The 19505-nt window shown below is 36.2% G+C and overlaps 1 long non-coding RNA gene and 1 pseudogene across 1 annotated transcript in view; both read left to right on the top strand.

Annotated features, from left to right (window-relative positions):
* Positions 1 to 19505, top strand: part of LOC147577545 (uncharacterized) — a 523754-nt gene that overhangs the window by 368136 nt on the left and 136113 nt on the right. The gene's annotated exons all lie outside the window — the stretch shown is intronic.
* The window catches only part of LOC112849805 (nuclear ubiquitous casein and cyclin-dependent kinase substrate 1 pseudogene), a 40849-nt pseudogene continuing 39392 nt past the window's right edge, over positions 18049 to 19505 (top strand).

Below are 19505 nucleotides of genomic sequence, written 5' to 3'. Positions count from 1 at the left end.
TTTTTAATTTAAAAGACTGATTTGTTTTTTCTTTACTAAGACTGTGGAAAGCCATCCTTTAGTTTGTAACTATTACAATTATTCACAGAGCTTGGTTGTCTTGTCATATTCATGTGTTTTTAGAAGAATAACCCCTCCTACTGTGTTTGCTACACATCAAATTGAGTCTTTTTTTGCAGCTTCCCAAGGCTACCCTGCTGCTGAGGTTCCGCTTTCACTATCTCCCCATAATGTATCCCTAGACTCAAAATTTCCCTTATTTAGCAGACTCATTTTATACAGATTATTTAAAAAATAGACTTTATTTTTTTAAATATTTTTAATGCTTATTTATTTTTTGAGAGAGAGCGTGCGCGCGCGCGCAAGAGAGAGAGAGAGAGAGAGAGAGCACAAGTGGGGGAGAGCAGAGAGAGACAGAGACACAGAACCTGAAGCAGGCTCCAGGTTCTGAGCTGTCAGCACAGAGCCTGATGCAGGACTTGAGCTCTTGAACTGTGAGCTCATGATCTGAACGAATTCGGACACTTAACTGAGTCACCCAGACGCCCCTAGACTTTATTTTTTAGAACAGTTTTGGATTTACTACAAGACTGAAAGGTACAGAGAATTACCATATACATACTGCCCCCAAACCTGCATCACCTCCACCACTACCTACACCTTTCACAGAATGGTTGGTTTGTGACAATCAATTAACCTACAATGACACATTACTGTCACCCAAAGTCCATAGTTTACATTAGGGTTTACTCATGGTGTTTGTAGATTCTATGGGTTTTGACAAATGATTAAAGATGCATCATTACAGTATCATATAGAATAGTTTCACTGCCCTAAATTTTTTCTGTGCTCTATTTATTTCTCCCTCCCCACTTAACCCTGGTAACTACTTATCTTTTACCGTCTCCATAGCTTTGCCTTTTTTGGAATATCATATAGTTTGAATCATACAGTACATAGCCTTTTAGACCGCTTGTTTCACTTAATATGTAATATGTGTTTAAGGTTCTTTCCTGTCTTTTCATGGATCAATATGTTAGCTCATTTCTTTTTAGCACCGCATGTCTGGAATTACACAGTTTATTATTTATCCATTTAGATATTCAGGGACATTTGGTGTTGTCAGTGTTCTGGATTTTTGCCATTCTAATAGAGGTGTAGTGGCATATCATTGTTAGTTTAATTGCAATTCCTAATGAAATACGATGTTGAACATTTTTTCATATGCTTATGTGTCATCTGTATTCTATAATGAGGTCTCTGTTGAAGTCTTTTCCTCATCTTTTAATCAGGTTGCTCATTTTCTTTTTGTTGTGTATAGTTCTTTGATATTTTATTTATTTATTTATTTTTAAACTTTTATAATTTTTTTTTTTTTTATTTTTGGGAGAGAGAGAGAGAGAGGCAGAGCATGAGTGGGGGAGAGGCTGAGAGCGAGACGGAGACACAGAATCTGAAGCAGGCTCCATGCTCTGAGTTGTCCACACAGAGCCTGATGTAGGGCTCAAACTCACGAATTGTGAGATCATGACCTAAGCCAAAGTCAGACGCTTAACTGACTGAGCCACCCCGGTGCCCCATGTGCTTTGTGTATTTTAAGAACAGTCCTGGGGCGCCTGGGTGGCGCAGTCAGTTGGGCGTCCGACTTCAGCCAGGTCACGATCTTGCGGTCTGTGAGTTCGAGCCCCGCGTCAGGCTCTGGGCTGATGGCTCAGAGCCTGGAGCCTGTTTCCGATTCTGTGTCTCCCTCTCTCTCTGCCCCTCCCCCGTTCATGCTGTGTCTCTCTCTGTCCCAAAAATAAATAAAAACGTTGAAAAAAAAAATTAAAAAAAAAAAAAGAACAGTCCTTTATCAGATATTTGAAAATATTTGCAAATATTTTCTCCTAGACTGTGGTTTGACTTCTAATTCTCATGAAAGTGTATTTTGCGGGAAGAAATTTTTGATTTTAATACAATGCAGCTTATCAATGATCTCCTTCATGAATTGTGCCTTTGGTGTTGTATCTAAAGAGTCATCACAAAACCCAAGATCATCTAGATTTTCTCTTAGGTTATCTTCCAGGAGTTTTACAGTTTTGCATTTTATATTGGGGTCTGTGATCCATTTTGAGCTAATTTTTGTGAAGGTTGCAACGTCTGTATCTGGATTTTTTTTTTGTTTTTTTTTTTTTTGCATGTGTATGTCTAGTTGTTCAAACCCCATTTGTGGGAAAGACCATCTTTGCTCTACTATATTATTTATTATCAAAGATTAGTTTTCCATGTTTGTGTGAATTTTTGTTCTCTTCTATTGATCTATATCTCTTTTCTTTCACCAATACCATACTGTGTTGATTACTATAGCTTAATAGTAAGTTCTGAAGTCAGATAGTGTCTATTTTCCAACTTTGTTCTTCTGTAGTATTGCACTGACTATTCTGGGTCTTTTGACTCTCCTTACAAATTTTATCATTTATTTGTTTATGAAAATGTTTATTTTTGAGAGAGAGGGAGGGGAAGGGGTAGAGAGATAGAGAGACAGGATCTGAAGTGGGCTCTATGCTGTCAGCAGGGGCTCCAACTCACAAACTGTGAGATCATAATCTGAGCCGAAGTCAGATGCTTAATGGACTGACTGACCCAGGTGCCTCATCTTACAAATTTTATAATCAGTTTCTCAATATCCACAAAATAACTTGCTGAGATTTTGGTTGGGATTTTGTTGAATCTAAAGATCAAGTTGGGAAGAACTGACATTTGGCAATATTGAGTCTTTTTCTCCATGACTATGGAATATCCCTCCATTTATTTAGTTCTTTAATTTCTTTTATCAGAGTTTTTTCGTTTTCTTCATGTGAATCTTGTATATAGTTTGTTAGATTTGTACCTAAGTATTCCATTTTTGGCAGTATTAATGCAAGTGGTATTGCAAATTTAGCCTTTTCATTGCTGGTATATAGGAAAGTGGTTGACCTGTATATCAACCTTATATCCTGCAACTTTGCTCTAATTCCTTATTAGTTTCAGGAGTTTTTTGTTTTGATTTGTCTGATTTTTTTTTCTACCTTTGCAATTATGTCATTTGCAAACAAAGACAATTTTATTTCTTCCTTTCAAATCTGTATACCTTTTATTTTCTTTTCTTGTCCTATTTCATGAACTAGGACTTCCAGTATAATGTTGAAAAGAAGTAGTGAAATGGGATATCCTTGCCTTGTTTCTAACCTTAGCAGGAAAGCTTCTAGTTTCTCACCAATAAGTAGAATGTGAGCTGTGAATTTTTTAAACATGTTCCTTGTCAAGTTAAGAATATTTCCTTAAATTCCTAGTTTGCTGAAGATTTTTATCCGGAAGAAGTGTTGAATTTTGTTAAATGCTTTTTGTGTATCTTTTGAGGATATATGATTTTTCCCCTTTAGTCTCTTGCTGTGATGGATGACATTAACTGATTTTCACATGTTGAACCAGCCTTGAATTCCCGGGATAAATACTGCTTAGTCATAGTATGTAATTCTTTTTATACATTTTTTGGTTTTGATTTGTTAATATTTTGTTGAGAATTTTTGCATTTATGTTTATGACAGGTATTGATCAATAGTTTTCCTTTTTTTTTCTTTTTTTTAGTTTTCTTTTCTTGTAATTTTTATCAGTTTTAGTATTAAGGTAGTGCTGGCTTCATAGAATGAGTTAGGGAGAATTTTGTTTTTAATGTTTATTTTTTTTATTTTTTAGAGAGACAGAGCATGAGTTGGGAGGGGGCAAAGAGAGGAGACACAGGATCGGAAGCAGGCTCCAGGCGCTGAGCTGTCAGCCCAGAGCCTGACGTGGGGCTTGAACTCATGAACTGAGATCACAACCTGAGCCAAAATCGGCGCTTAACCTATTGAGCCACTCAGGTGGCCCAGGAGTGTTTTCTCTGCTTCTATCTTCCGGAAGAGATTGTAGGGAATTGATGTAATTTCTTCCTTAGATGTTTGGTAGAATTCACAAAACTCAGAATCACTTATCTGGGCCTGATGCTTTTTGTTTGGTAAGGTTGTTAATTATTGGTTCAATTTCTTTAATAGATATATTCCTATTCAAATTATCTATTTCTTTTTGTGTGAGTTTTGACAGATTGTGTTTTTCAAGAAATTGGTCCATTTCATGTAGGTTATCAAATTTGTGTGCACAGAGTTATTCATAGTATTTCTTTCTCCATCTCTTTACTTTTAATCTATGTGTCTTTATATTTTAAGTGGGTCTGTAGATAACATAGTTGCGGCTGATTTTTGATTCAGCCTGATAATCTCTGCCTTCTAATTTGTACATCTAGATCATTGACATTTAAAGTGATTAAAGATATAGTTGGATCAATTCATTTGCCTTGTTTTTTATTTCTATTTTCTTCCTTTTGTGATTTTAATTGATTATTTAATTTTATTCTTTCCCCTTTCTTAGCACAACAATTTTTTTTTAATTTTTTAGTAATTGCCCTAGAGTTTATAATAAACACAACTATTCCAAGTCTACTTGTAAATAAACCATGCCACTTACTGGGTAGGGCATGTGCCTTAGAATAACAAAATATTTCTAAAGTCTCCCTGCTTATGTTATTGTGGTTATTCATGTCACTTATACATAATTTATAGTCAGCAAATGCGTTGTTACTATTATTACCGTTATTATTTTGAACAAACTGTTATCTGTTAGGTCAATTAAGAATAAGAAAAATAAAAGTTTTTATTTACTTCCATCAATTCCTGCTCTAATGCTCCTCCTTTCTTTATGTAGATCTGTGTTTGCAACTTGTATCATTTTCCTTCTCTCTAAAGAACTTTTTTTTTTTTTTTTAACAGTTCTTATAAGGCCGGTGTACAGGCAAAAAATTCCCTCAATTTTTGTTTGTCTAAGAAAGTCTTAATTTCTCCTTCATTTCTGAAAGATAATGTCATAGGATGCAGTTTTCTAGGCTGGTGAAATTTTTGTCTCAGCACTTTAAATATTTCACTTCACTCTGTTCTTGCTTGTATGGTTTCAGAGGAGAAATGAGATATAATTCTTATCTCTCTTCCTCTGTAGGTGAGGTTTTTTTCCACCCTCTGGTATCTTCCAAGGTTTTTTCTTTACCTTTGATTTTCTGGCATTTGATTATGATATGCCTACATGGAGTTTTTCAGCATTTTTCTTGCTTTGTGTTCTCTGAGCTTCCTGGATCTGTGGTTTGGTATGTGACATTAACTTTGGGGAAATTCTCAGTAATCTTTGCCTCAAAAATTTTTTCTTTTCCTTTCTCTCTTCTCCTTCTGGTATTCCCATTATCCATATGTTATACCTTTTGTACTTGTTCCATAGTTCTAGATTCTGTTCCATTTGTTTAGTCTTTTTCCTCTTCGTGTTTTGTGTTTTAATTCTCTATTGACCTATTCTCAAGATCAGAGATTTTTTTCCAAAGCTGTATCCTAGACTATTAATGAACACTTTCAAAGGGATTCTTCATTTCTGTTACAGTGTTTTTGATCTATAGCATTTCTTTTTGATTCTGTTTTAAAATTTTGTTTTAATGTTTATTTTTGAGAGAGACAGAGAGACAGAGTGTGAGTGGGGGAGGTGCAGAGAGAGAAGGAGACACAGAATCCAAAGCAGGCTCCAGGCTCTGAGCTGTCAGCACACAGCCCCGACATGGGGCTCGAACTCATGGACCGTGAGATCATGACCTGAGCTGAAGTCGGATGTTCAACCAACTGAGACACCCAGGCACCCCGTTTTTTATTCTGTTTTAGAATGTTTATCTCTTTTCTTACATTACTCATCTGTTCTGGCATGTTGTCTACTCTCTGTTAGCGCCATTAACATATTAATCATAATTGTTTTAAATTCTGGCTCAATAATTCAACATCTCTGTTATATCTATATCTGAGTCTGTTTCTAATACTTGCTCAATCTCTTCTAACTTTTTTTTTCTTTTTAGTATGCCTTACAATTTTTCGTTGAAAGCCAGACATGGTATATTTGGTAAAAAGAACTCTGGTAAAAAAGCCTTCAGTAAGGTGGTAAGGGGGGGAAGGAGGGGAAGTGTTCTATTGTACTGTGAGTAGGTCTCAATCATATGCTGAGCATGTGTTTATGAGCTGTGAACTTCACAAGTGCTTCTTGGTTTCTCCCCATCCTCCACCCCTCTGGTGGGACAGGATGGCTAGAAGGGGCTAGAGTTGGATGTTTCCCTTCTGCCAGGTTGGTAAAGCTCTGATAAAACTCCAGTGGGTTAGGCTGTGGTGAAATAGTTTCTCCTGAGAATAGGGCTTGTTATAAAAACCAGAATGCTCTGGCTTATTAAAATGATTACTTTTCCCCTCCCCTGCCTGAAATATGAGGAGATTTTCTCAGATATTCACTGTAAGGACCTGGTAGATCTTCTGGAGGTAAAACTCATAAAAGTGTGATATCCTTCCACCCCCCCCCCCCACCCCAAGACTGAGTCCCCTGGAGTTCTTAACTTTCAGACTTGTATACACTGGGCCTCCAGCAATTTTATGGCAGTTCAGGTTTCCTACCTTAGTTCTGGTTCCCATAGATGTTTCTGCTGGTAGCTTTCTGCTCAGATAAATTGTGATTGTATCTGCCTGTCTATCCAATTTTGTGGATAGCAGTTAGCCCTGTGACTTCACTCTGATGGATCTAAGAAGAGTTGTTCATTTTTTATTTTATTTAGCATTTTAGTTTTCATTAAGATGAAATGACAACCTCTAAGTTCCTTATATGTCAGACAGGAAATCCAGATTTTATTTTACTCCCTGGATGTAATCATGTCAGAATTTTCGTATCAGGCTCATATTTGAAACCACCAAAACAGACTTTTTGCATTGTTGAATGAGTTTCTGAATTTTCGTATCAGGCCCATATTTGAAACCATCAAAACACATTTTTTGCATTGTTGAATGAGTTTCCATTGGATTCTGTTGTTAAGTATGCTTTCCACCCCATGGGCGAAAATCAGGCCTAATCCTCAGTGGCCTACATACTTAATTATTTTATTAAAAAGCATACAAATCATATTGTCCCTATGACATGATTGTTTACCTTAAATTACTTAGGAGGAAATCAGAAAAGGAAAAAGGGATTGCTGAGTGTTTTGTTTAAAGCAGTTTTATTTTGGGGGCACCTGGGTGGCTCATTCAGTTGGGTGTCCAACTTCAGCTCCGGTCATGATCTCATGGGTCATGGGTTCAAGCCCAGTGTGGGCTCCGTGCTAACAGCTCAGAGCCTGGAGCCTACTTCAGATTCTGTGTTTCCCTCTCTTTCTGCCCCTCCTTTTCACTCTCTCTCTCTCTCTCTCTGTCTCAAAACAGAAATAAACACTTAAAAAAGGCAATTTTATCTTTTGCCTTTGTAGAAATAATTATTGCCCCTCCTTGGATAATGGACATTATAAGACTAAAGCTACAAACTCTTCCTCTAGAACCAAAGTTATGTAAACACAAAGTTTTGTAGAAAATTTTAATGTTTTTATACATGTGACAAAGCTTTTGAAACCCAGGTAAAATGTCTTGATTTAATGTCTTCTTTCTTCCTGAATGTTGCAAATAATCACCATAATTTCTAGTATTTATAGTAGGTATTTTCTTCATAACATGTTATTCAGTTAAATATTGCTAATTAGCTATTAGAACCTTTTCATACGTGATTTTAAAAGTTACCAGTTTTTCCTAAGTGTAAATATATGATAAAAAATCTTTTCTCAGTTGAGGTATATCTAAATCTCTATTTTTAATGGGAAATATCATGCAATTTATAAAATTCAGTTTTATATATATTTACATTTTTCAATCTAGATAAATTTAATTAAGACAGCTTTATACATAGGTTCAAATTCTCCCTTTCCTGTTCCCTATCTTTGCCAACTTTGGGCAAATTATTTTACCTTTTTTAGTCGTGATTTTACCTTTAGTAATAGGGAGAGATTAGAATGTGTACTTCATGCAATGGTTATAAGATGAGGTACTTAGCTTAAAGACTTCTCCTAGAGACTATTCCAAAGAACGCTTTCAGGAATTTTGAGCTTTTTATTCCATTTCCTTTCCTTATGGCTACTCCAGGTTTTGTTATCTGATATGAATATCTGGTGCCTGTCACTGGCAGCACGTAGCAGTGGGTAGAATTACAGTCTTGTAGGATCTAATTGCAATTGATCCCACAATGCCAAATAATGTCAAATTATGCTCAGAGCTGACCTGTCTGAAATGCCCCTCAAACTGATGTTGACATTTGTGAATAGTCTCAGACTTAGAGCCATGGAAAGGTTGAGCTCTATGACCTCCCTGAAGACCTTTAGAATGTCTGAAACTAAATGCTTCATGTAAGTAGCAGAAAAATTCTTAGCACAGAGTAAGTGAATAGGGAGCCCTGGCTTCTTGATAAATGTAAAATTTTTCTAAGTCAAATATGAAAAGAAGGTAAGACCAGAGAATTTCAGTGTTCTACTTTACAGAAAACAGAGGAGGAGGTGAGAAATGTGAAACAGAAACAATGTGAAAACAAACAATATCATGATTTATCAAGTACTTGCACCTATTATCTCCTTTGAAACTCATAGAATTGTCACCTAGTAAAACAATAGATATCTGTATCTCCTACATATGAGGAAGGAATGTCAGAGTAGCTTAGAGACTCACTGAGTATATATGACTCACGGATGGAGACTCCCTCTATTTTATTCTTCTCCATAAAATTTAGAAATTTCAATTATAATAACATAATTTCTTATCTAATTTGTTTCCCGCTGTACTGTCACTTGCTAGTTTTCAATTGTTTCTTATTGGTGCTTTTCTGAGAGATTTTTAAAAATTGTTCTAGGAGACTATGGCCTATGCGGACATCTATGAGAGCTTCTTCATTCTTTTTGCACATTTGGTGAAGCTACTCTTTCCTTCTCCACTTTTATCCTCTGAGTTACCGCCTAGCACTAGCAAAGGACCGCTGAAGAATGGAGCCAGCACTAATCTCTTTACTTTTATATGTTCTAAGGATGGTCCTGATAATAATTTTTTCTTAGACTGACATGTTTCCCTTAGAAAAATAACACCTTTTTCCTCCTCTCCTGTAAAATGTTCACTTTATTTTACGTAGGAAATAAATGCTTGTGCTTAAATGAAAACTCCTCGTTTCTTTGTACATAGGATGAAGATTTTATAATGTCAGATACAAACATTGTTGTTAGAAAATAAAAGAGAAGTTTAGGTTTTAATAGCATAAATTTAATATATGTGCCTTAGTACTCTATTCATTTTTAAACGTAAGATCTTTATCACACTACCATTTTCTGTTTAAAATTTGTATGGATTCCCAGCTAAGCATTATAAATTTCCTTTCATTATCCAATGATCTAAAGAAGTGGACATAAATAAAATGCATCCAACCAGTCTTTTATAACAGGCAACAGAACTAGTGATCATGGAATGCCTACTATAAGCAGGACTCATTATTCAAATTTTACTTATTTAAGTTACACAAAATCTCCATAAAGTGTATCATCTTCCCTATGAAAATAACAATCAAAGAGGTCACAAAGCTAATGTGGCCAAATGTAACATAGAGTCTAGGTTTTTCTGACTGTTTTTGAATTCCAAGCAAATCATTATCTTATGTAGAAATCCTAGTGTAGAATTTTTATATCTCAATGATAACAGCTGAAGTGTCTTCCCTTCCCTTCCCTTCCCTTCCCTTCCCTTCCCTTCCCTTCCCTTCCCTTCCCTTCCCCTCCCCTCCCCTCCCCTCCCCTCCCCTCCCCTCCCTCCCCTCCCCTCCCTTTCCCCTTCCCCTTCCCCTTCCTTTTCCTTCTTTTCTCCTTCTTTTGCCTTCTAAGGAATCAACAAAACATTTTTCATTGCCTAATTTGCAGTTGTACTTCAAAGCCCACACAGTTTCCACTACAACTTTATTCTTCACTGACCTCAGCTGCCATGCTACTTTTGATAAAATTTCTATGCCTTTAGATAGGGTTGGCCTAGTCCTTCACTTGGCTCTACAGCTGGGACAATGATGGAATCTGTAGATGAGTACCAATTGTAAAGAAACCTAACCCACTTTCATTCTTGTAGTTAGGCCTATTAGTAGTATAACACAAAGGGCACAACAGGGGAATTCAGACTTGCAATAGGAGTTTGAGAAGTGATGTCAGGGTCACACTAGCAATTTATGTAGCTATGTACAAAGAGAAAGGAAATATGTAGACCAAAGGATTAGAGGCTCTTTCTTTGCATGATGAAACTTCAAAAGTCCTATATTTTGATCAGACATTTGGTTTGCTATTTTATATGGGTTGGAAGGATATGTAGCCATATCTCCACAAAGCATCTTTCACAACTTTCAAGGTTCAATATACTTACTCATATTTTAGAAAAATGGTTGCATTTTGCTCATACGCTATCTTAGTTTGACATTAAATCCAAGTGTAAATGAGTCCAAATTATATTCAGTTGGTCATTATTGTAGGGATTTTAGTGTTTACTACGAACCCAGCGAAATTTAGTCAACTCCAAGATTCATATATTTACTTTATACTTTACTTCTGCAGTTATTCCCACTTGGTTTGGAAAATGATCTTATGTTTTATTAGATATTTTTAAAGTTATTATTGTAAAGGCATTATATACTCAATGCAAAGTAAATCACCACACACACACACACACACACACACACACACACTCACATGGATGTGAAGCCTCCAGTTTATATCTCAATTTAAAGTTGGGTATCATCTCATGCATTTTAATTCCATCCAATATGGATCTTATCTCTCTCATTTACCTAGTTTTCTGTGATGCAGGCTAGTCTGCAAATCTAATAATATTAAACCTTTTGTGTAAATTCTTCCAGAAAAACACAATGAAACTAAACTACACTCTGAGCTGATATACACAGAGTAATCTCTGTATTGCTCTTTAAATGTCCTTGTTAAGGCTATGGAACTCACTTTCAATCTTTATGATCTCCAGCTTCTCAATTTTTAAGACATTTTCCCTTAGGAAAAACTATTTCTCCCATTTTGGATCTGCTCCTATGTATTTTCTAGCCATTTGTAGGTTCACCATGTTTTATATCTCCTAAGCAAATCAACAGGACCTATGAAATTGAATCCTTCCCAAGACAGATTCTCCCATCTCACCTCACTATTCCAAGTTCAATTCATACAATCCTTTGCAATTGATCCCTTCTTAAGATCAGGCAGTGTTTGAATATGAATAGTTCACAATGGCCTCAATTCTTCCTTTTCTAACTTTGTGGGCCTAGAGGAAAAAGGGAGGAAAGTGAGAAGCACCACCTCAACTTGCATAATGTGTCCTTACCTTGGGCCTGCTGTTTCTTGATTCTCTTGGGAGTAAGCATGCCACACTGGGAAATACCAACCTTAATTGTTCAGTGGACAAGTCCCTGTAGAGCATAAATATTTTATAAATATTTAAGTATATTTGTAAATATATATAGTATATAAATATACAATATATTTTATAGATATTTATGAATACTTGTAAATATTTTTATAAGGGCCTTGAAGATGGGTACAGGAAATCAGGAAAGATACTTCATGACCATGAGCTCTCCAGCTTTATTCTTTTTATGCTTCCTTAATCTAGGGTTGCACTGGCAGGTATATGCAGGTAGAACAAACACATTCAAAATTTTATCCTAACGTTTTCCGTAAAGGTGGAGGTGGGGTGCCATCAGACAAAATCAGGCTAAAGCTGCAGTCTCTATTGTGAGAGAGCCTATCAAAATGGGTTGGTCCTTTGAGAATTGGTCCAAAGCTTTCAGTAGCATTTTTTCCTCTGTCTTAGTATTATCAGGAGCTGTTCTAACCAATTTAATACTTAAAATAACATACCAAAGCAGGTATTACCATTATCTTAATTTTATACATGTTGAAACTGATGCTCAGGAAAGTTAAGTAATTTGTTCAAGGTCATAAACCTAATATGTGGTTGAGCCAGGATTTAAACAAAGGCAACAAGATACCAGAACCTGGGCTTTTAAACCTCACATGTTACCTCCTCTAATATTGGATACTGACATACCATATTTTCAGTGTATGGTCTTCTTGTACTTTGGATGACATAGTTAGTGTTAATGTGAATCCGTGAAATGAAAATTGTACTATTGTGTTTCCAAAATTAACAGGTCAGTAGTGTTGTAGATGCTCTATAGAAAATAGAACAAACTGTAATTGATAATGCAAGCATCGGTGTGTGGGGAAGTATTAAAGAAAAGAGCTTAGGGGCTTCTGGTACATTGTACAGGATATGAACAAGAAAGAGGGTATTGCAGGTTGATAATATGGAGAGTAATTTTATTTTCTAGAAAATTAATATTAAGGATCTGCCTTTACACTTTTTCTTGCAGTATCCAATGGACTGAGCAGTATCTTGATTCACTAATCTGCTGGTTCCAGGTGTCCTCAGTTTGGGTCTTGTCTTTGCTGTCTGTCTAGGAGCTCTGAGCCCAGCTGCAGAGGAAGGGAGCTTGCTCACTAGCAAAGGTCTAATCGGGTATATGGCAAGTCTACAGTGGACTATTAACTATAATATGAAGCCATGTGGGCTCCCTTGACCTCATTGCACTTAGAGATAAAAAGGAGACCAGAAAGATTTGTATGACTCTAGTCTTTCATTTTTCTGTCAGACACATTTCTTTTAAAAGGAGAAGGTGTGATTGAAAATAGCTAATACAGACTAACTTAGGATGTAATCACTGTCTCCATGTTGTTCTATTCTTTAAAAAAAAATTTTTTTTAATGTTTATTTAGTTTTGAGAGAGAGAGAGAGACAGAGCATGAGTAGGGGAAGGGCAGAGAGAAAGGGAGACACAGAATCCAAAGCAGGCCCTAGGCTCTGAGCTGTCAGCACAGAGCCCGAGGCGGGGTTCAAACCCACAAACCGTGAGGTCATGACCTGAGCCAAAGTTGGACGTTTAACCGACTGAGCCACCCAGGCGCCCCCCTGTTGTTCCATTCTTCCTCCTCCCAAAACATGACTTTGCCATATTTTCTCATCAATATATTTTCTTTCTAAATGCAGATTGTTTACCTTCTTACATCTCACATACAGACTCCTTAGAAATAGAGGTGAGGGCGATGAGAAAGGAACAGAAAAGGAGGCAGAAGACAAACTCCATATACTTTGAAGTTCTATGCTGAAATTCTGCTCTACTCATAAACCATTATGGTTTTATTGTAGTGCTGCCCAATTCATTTTGGCAGCTATTAGATATTGTGCTGGCTGTATAAAGCAATTCATCCTTGTAAATCCTTAAGCACAGCAATAAATCAAGGCAATAAGAGCAAGGGAACCTGATGGACAAGTGCATTGGTGGTAACATAGAGGGGAAATTTAAGAACATCAGGAGATCCATTTTGCCTGAAAGTAATCTACTTCGTGCAGCTACCAAGTAGTTGATCACCCACCACATTTCCACATTAGGTCTCTTAAAGCATACCGTGAACAGTGGCAGGGACTATGGACTTAGTAGTATCTGGAACAGGTAAGGCAAAGTGGTTGAAAGAAGATATATCATTGAAACTGTAAAACTCCTATAAGAAATCATGGGGGAAAAGACTCATGACACTGGTCTTGGCAGTAAATGGTTTGTTTCTTGGATATTATACCAAAAGCACAAGCAACAAAAGCAAAATAGTCAAGGGGGACTACATCAAACCAAAAAGCTTCTGCACAGCAAAAATAAATAATCAAAAAAATGAAAAGGCAATTTGTGGAATGTGAGAAAGTATTTGAAAACCATATGTCTGATAAGGGGTTAATATTCAAAATATATAGGGAACTCCTACAACTCAATAATAAGAAAAATAACTTGATTTTAAAATTAATCATCATGGAAATGCAAATCAAAACTTCAGTGAAACATCGCTTCACACCTGTTAGGATGGCTATTATTAAAAAACAAAAGATAATAAATATTAGTGAAGATGTGGAGAAATTGGAGCTCTTGTACTCTGTTGGTAGGAATGTAAAATATTATAGCCACTCTAGAAAATGGTATGGAAAATCTTCAAAAAAATAAAAAACTAGAACTGCTGTATATAATCAAACAATCCCATTTCTGGGTATATAGTCAAAATAATTGAAAACAGGATATTGAAGAGATATCTGAAATCCATTGTTCATTACAGCATTATGTGCAATAGCCAAGAGATAGAAACAAGCTAAATACCCAGCACCAAATGAATGGATAAAGCAAATGTGGTATGCACGTACAATGGAATATTACTTAGCTTTAAAAAAGGAAATCCTGCCATAATTGACAACATGGATGAACCTAGAGGGTGTTATGCTAACTGGAATAAGTCAGATATAGAAGGATAAATACTGTATGATTCCAATTATGTGAAGTATCTAAAATAGCCAAACTCCTAGAGACAGAGTGGAAAGGTGTTTGCCAGGGGTTAGAGGTAGGGGGAAATGGGGAAATTGCTGTTCAATGGATATAAAAAGTTTTAGTTGTGCAGAATGAATAAATTCTAGAGATCACTATACAACACTGTACTTACAGTTAACGACACTGTAATGTGCACTTAAAATTTTGTCAAGAGGAAACTCTCATGTGATGTTATTACCACAATTAAATTTTATTAACATTTATTCATTTTTGAGAGAAAGAGAGACAGAGTGCAGAGAAAGAATGAGACAGAATCTGAAACAGGCTCCTGGCTTTGAGCTTTCAGCACAGAGCCCAACTTGGTGCTGGAACCCACAAACTCCGAGATCATGACCTAAGCCAAAGTCAGACGCTTAACTGACTGAGCCACCCAGACACCCCTGTTACCAATTTAAAAGAAAGGTGATGTATCAGCATTCTGAATTCAAAGTTAAAGTCAGCATTCTGAATTGAAATGAGGCTCACTCTGGTAAAATTCTGGAAGCTATTTACAGAGCAGGGTTAAAAGAGACAGCAAGAGATATTCAGGTACTCAGGGACTAACACAGTGGGAGGTCATTACTGCCTAGGCCTGAAAAAGCAAACAGAGGAAACTGTTACTGAAGTGGTTGAAGGTGAAGAGAGGGAGAAGCACGGCCTAACCAGATTGCAGTCATAAGAGGGACTATGGCTAAACCATGGGAGTGAAGCATGAAGGGAATGGGGAGAGAAATGCCCTGGGGGACTCTCTGCTGATGTCCTCTCCACCCCTACCATAAGGCACCATAGTTGTACTTGGTTTACCACTGAAGCATGCAGAGATTTGCTTGGAAACCAAAGCATTTGGTTTAGGCATTCTCCCTTCAAAGTTTAAGAGTAGTTGTATAAAGTCGTTCATATGATGAAGGGAGCGGGTCACTCTTCTCTCTAGAGGAGGAATATTTTGTGTTTGATTGTTTTGAACAAAAAGGTGGGAATGTAGATGAGGTATTTTTGAGAAAGCTAAATTTCAGGTATCAAATCTTAAAAAATGTACTTAGTTTTAAAGATATTAGTATAAGAAATGCTGAAGATAACTTCATAGCAATTATGAAATTCTTTGTTGCTTTCACATACTTTTAGCTATGTGTGGGGGGGACCATTTTTAATAGAAGTTTATGGAAAAAAGCATAATACTTGATTATTTAACTGAATATAAAATATAGCTTAAAATTTCAGCTTACATTTTCAAGCATTAAAGATTGTTCTTTTTTTTAAGTTTATTTATATTGAGAGAGAGAGTTGCTAGTGGGGGAAGATCAGAGAGAGAGGGAGAGAGAGAATCCCAAGCAGGCTCTATACTGGCAGCACAGAGCCCAACATGGGGCTCAATCTTAAGAACTGTGAGATCATGACCTGAGCTGAAATCAAGAGTCAGACACTTAACCAACTGAGCCACCCAGGAACCCCAACTTTAAAGATGGTTCTTACTTTTTTTTGATTAAGCACAACTCAATTTATTTGTGTGAAATAAGAGAACACCATATTGAAAGATTCTTAGTAGAGTCTCAGAAGGATGAAATGAGGGAATAATAGTTATAGATCTTGTGGCTAGGTTGAGTGTTTTTTTAATTATAGTTCTTCCTATTTTTAATTTTTTGAGTACTAATTAGCTCCATAAATGTTCAATTATTGAGTCAGAGCTGTGAGACATAAAGTTGAGTATTAAGGAAAAGTCAGTATCAGTGTTCCAGAAGGAAGCAGATCACATGCTAAAAATGGGATAATATAAATGAGGCAATATTGGGAACGCTTTATCACCACTTCTGAGACTAACGGGAAGAAGAGGGAGCAGTTATTAAAAGCCTATGAGAGTGATAATTCTAGGCAAGGTACATCTGCCAAGAAATGTCTTTTAATTGGAGGAACACAGCCTCTGATAACTCTCAGCCATGCATGGAGGGAGCTAGGAGAATAAATACTCCTACTTTTCTCTCCTCTCACTTCCTTTGTCTCCCATAGCTGAACCAACTGGAAGTGCAAAGTAAAGGAACCAGAATGACGTAATCTATAGAGATCATCTGGGCATAGAATAAGGTAAAAACAAAAGCTGGAAAACTATAGAAAATTGAACTAGAGGGGATAGATCAAATTGTACAGCACAAGATGCCTGCTTAGAAGAAAAGGGACTCTATGGTTCTGATAACATCTGCTAGAGTTAAAGTCTTTGCATGAGGATATGTCTCAGAATGGAGATGACCACCAGTATTTGTAGTAAGGCAAGCAGTAAGGAATGAATACGTTTTTAAATTGAGCCAGAGTTTCAAAGTGTTATCTTTGGCTCTACATTGAAGAGAGGTACAGTTTCCCATAGATAATTATTACTTCATAAAAAATGGAAATAAAGAGGAGTGGTCACCATGGGTTAATGCTCTGTTAAGAAACAAATGGGCAGCAGAGCCATAAGTCAATATCAAACGTTACTTTTTTAGTGTAATTGCCGACAGGGCTTCAGAAATTTAGAACAAGTAGTATCTGGAGATTAGCTTCATTAGAAAAAAGTTGATGGACAAGGAATACCATCAAGAAAAGAAGTCAAGGAAAGAAATTAGGAAAATATTTTACGAGGTAAATATTTCAAGGAGAAAGAGTCTGAAAATAAAGCAATCTTTGATTCAAATCAATTTCAAATAAAATGTCAATATAAAGAATCAACCCATTTCTGTTGCTATTATTTTCATTTCTGTTCAAGGAATCCCTGACATTTTGAGTTGTGTATTTTTGTGTTCGTGTGTGCACGCACACACATTCATGTGTGTAACTATATCTAGAACACAGAATAGTTCCTTTCATCAAGCAATAACTAGCCATTGGTTTGTGTCATTTAAGTAAAACTTTTTACCTTCATACAGACCAATGCAATATGAAAATATCAAATTCAGTCAAGCACCTGTGAAAACTTCACACCTTTGTTTTATAATCCAAACACTGTACCTTACTGGCAAGAAATAACAACTATGATAAACCAAAAAAAAAAAAAAAAAAAAAAAAAATTCAGGTTTAGGTTTTGGGAATCTCTAAGAAAAAAAAAATAAAGGAGTCTATCTTGAAGCTACAAATAGAGCTTGAAGTTCTTTATTATGAATAAAGAGCCAAAGTAAATGGTACAGAAAATATAATAAAAGCTTTTGGAATTCAGAAGAAGCAGGGAAGATTAGAGTGAACAGAAGAGCCTGGGGAAGGAGTTAGAAGGGCAGCATATCATGCCCCAGATGTCAAGTTGTGTGAAGGTTTGGAGTGTGATGAGTGTGGCTATCTAGAATTTTAAGGCATTCCAGGAAGAATGCTCTCAATATAGCAATTTCCAGGAAACCGATGAGTTACTGAGGATTTTCCATGGGGGATGTCTATGCTAAAAGTGCTTGTGTAGAAAGGGTGGTCAGCAGAAGGAAGGTGAAGGGTTATAGGATTGTTCCTAGGCTTTTCCTTGAACTCAGACTTTTACATATTATTACCATTCCCTCCTAATTGGAAATAAGAAGGCCTGTTCTAGGACATTGTTGAAAAGAGTAAATAAATTAACACACATGCAAGCAATTAGCATAATGCTTGGATCTCAACCAGCAAACATTAGTTATGGAACTTCTTTTCTTTGAGACTGAGATCAGGAAGATAGAGCAGACAATGACAAAGGAAGGCAGCAAAAGAGAAGTTCCAGACTTGGACAACGGATACTGGCAGTAAAATTTTTGTGAAGATACTAATGGACAAATTGCTGCTCCTGCTAGGAATCTCTGTAAACCCCACAGAAAGGAAGAAGATAATTGGCTTCATTTTTAATTTGGAAAGGCTCCAAATTTAATGGAGGAACCTAATCTGTGATTTGGAATTTGCTTAATCCCTGCTGCATTTTATATCCATCCCTTAGCAGTCTACTTTTCCTTGCTTGTTTTCTAGGAAGGTGCCATAGGAGAATCCAGAAACTGAGAACTGAAACTTTATCTAGCATTTGGCACATCTCTGTCACAGCCCAGAATTTCTTTCCTCTCTTGTGTCAGTGGCTTATGATGGTTTGACTTAGGTGTAAACTAAAAGGAACAGTCCACCATGACTGTTTTATCTCAATTGTTGGCTACACCAGCTAAAAGAGAGAAGGATGGGACACAGGGTAACTGGTGACAGAAGCATGTGGAACTGTACACAACAAGGGAAATGAAGAAGATGGGAAAAGACCCAGATTAAGGTGTGAGGGTCTTCTGCTAATTACAGTATAAGAAAAGAGGGCCACCAATATAGAGCATAAAATAAGCAAGTGAAGTCATTTAACTGGAGTACCCATCCTCAGAAATATAATCATGTTTTTGTTTTTGTTATTGTTTTGTTTTTCCTGTAAGGGCTGCAACTGTATATGGGGCACAGTTTATTCTTGGGAATTATAATGCTTCTCAGATCTAGTGCTTACTAATAAATTCTGTCAAATTATCAATTTTTGTTTTTCCTTTTCTTCTTTGACAGGTGCTTTGTTGCTCTTTCATTTTCTTTCCCTTGCTTAAAGTTTCTTGTCAGGTAGAAAGCCCTTTTATAACCTTGTCCAACCGTCTTACAGTCTGTTCTTTCCTGCTATCCTCTACTGTCCTGTATTTTCTTATTCTGTAACCACTCTTTTTTCTTCCAGTTGGTAATGGATCATTTGCTAATTCTGGAATATGCTTGTGTTTAATCAGTCATCAAGTATCCTTTAGCTGGTGCTCAGGAATATGTCTAAATGAATTCTTTTTTATTTGTTTTCCCTTTCCAAAAATTATTCTCATCTTTTTAATTGTTTTCATTCACATTCCAGCCAGTCCCTGAGCCAATTTCCAAATGTTATTTTCTAAAATTCTCTGAGGGATAAGAGTGTTTGTTTTCAGCCATTTTGAATAAAGTTCATTGTTCTTTCCTTAAGATATCAGACTACTTTTAATATCCATATTTGTTGGCTTAGATTGGTGTAAAAAGTGAGATATATATATATGTATATATATATATATTTGTCAAAACATGAGACTTCTTTAAATTAAACTGTTAATTGAAAGCCATCACCTGTTTTTTTTTTTAAAACAACTGTTGCTTAAAAATTACAATTCACTTTGTGTAAGAAG

This window comes from Puma concolor, chromosome C2, assembly GCF_028749965.1.
Source record: "Puma concolor isolate L17-30 chromosome C2, mPumCon1.1.hap2, whole genome shotgun sequence".
NCBI lineage: Eukaryota > Metazoa > Chordata > Mammalia > Carnivora > Felidae > Puma > Puma concolor.
The sequence above is the reverse complement of the archived record's forward strand: the minus strand, read 5'-3'. Positions and strand labels throughout refer to the sequence as shown.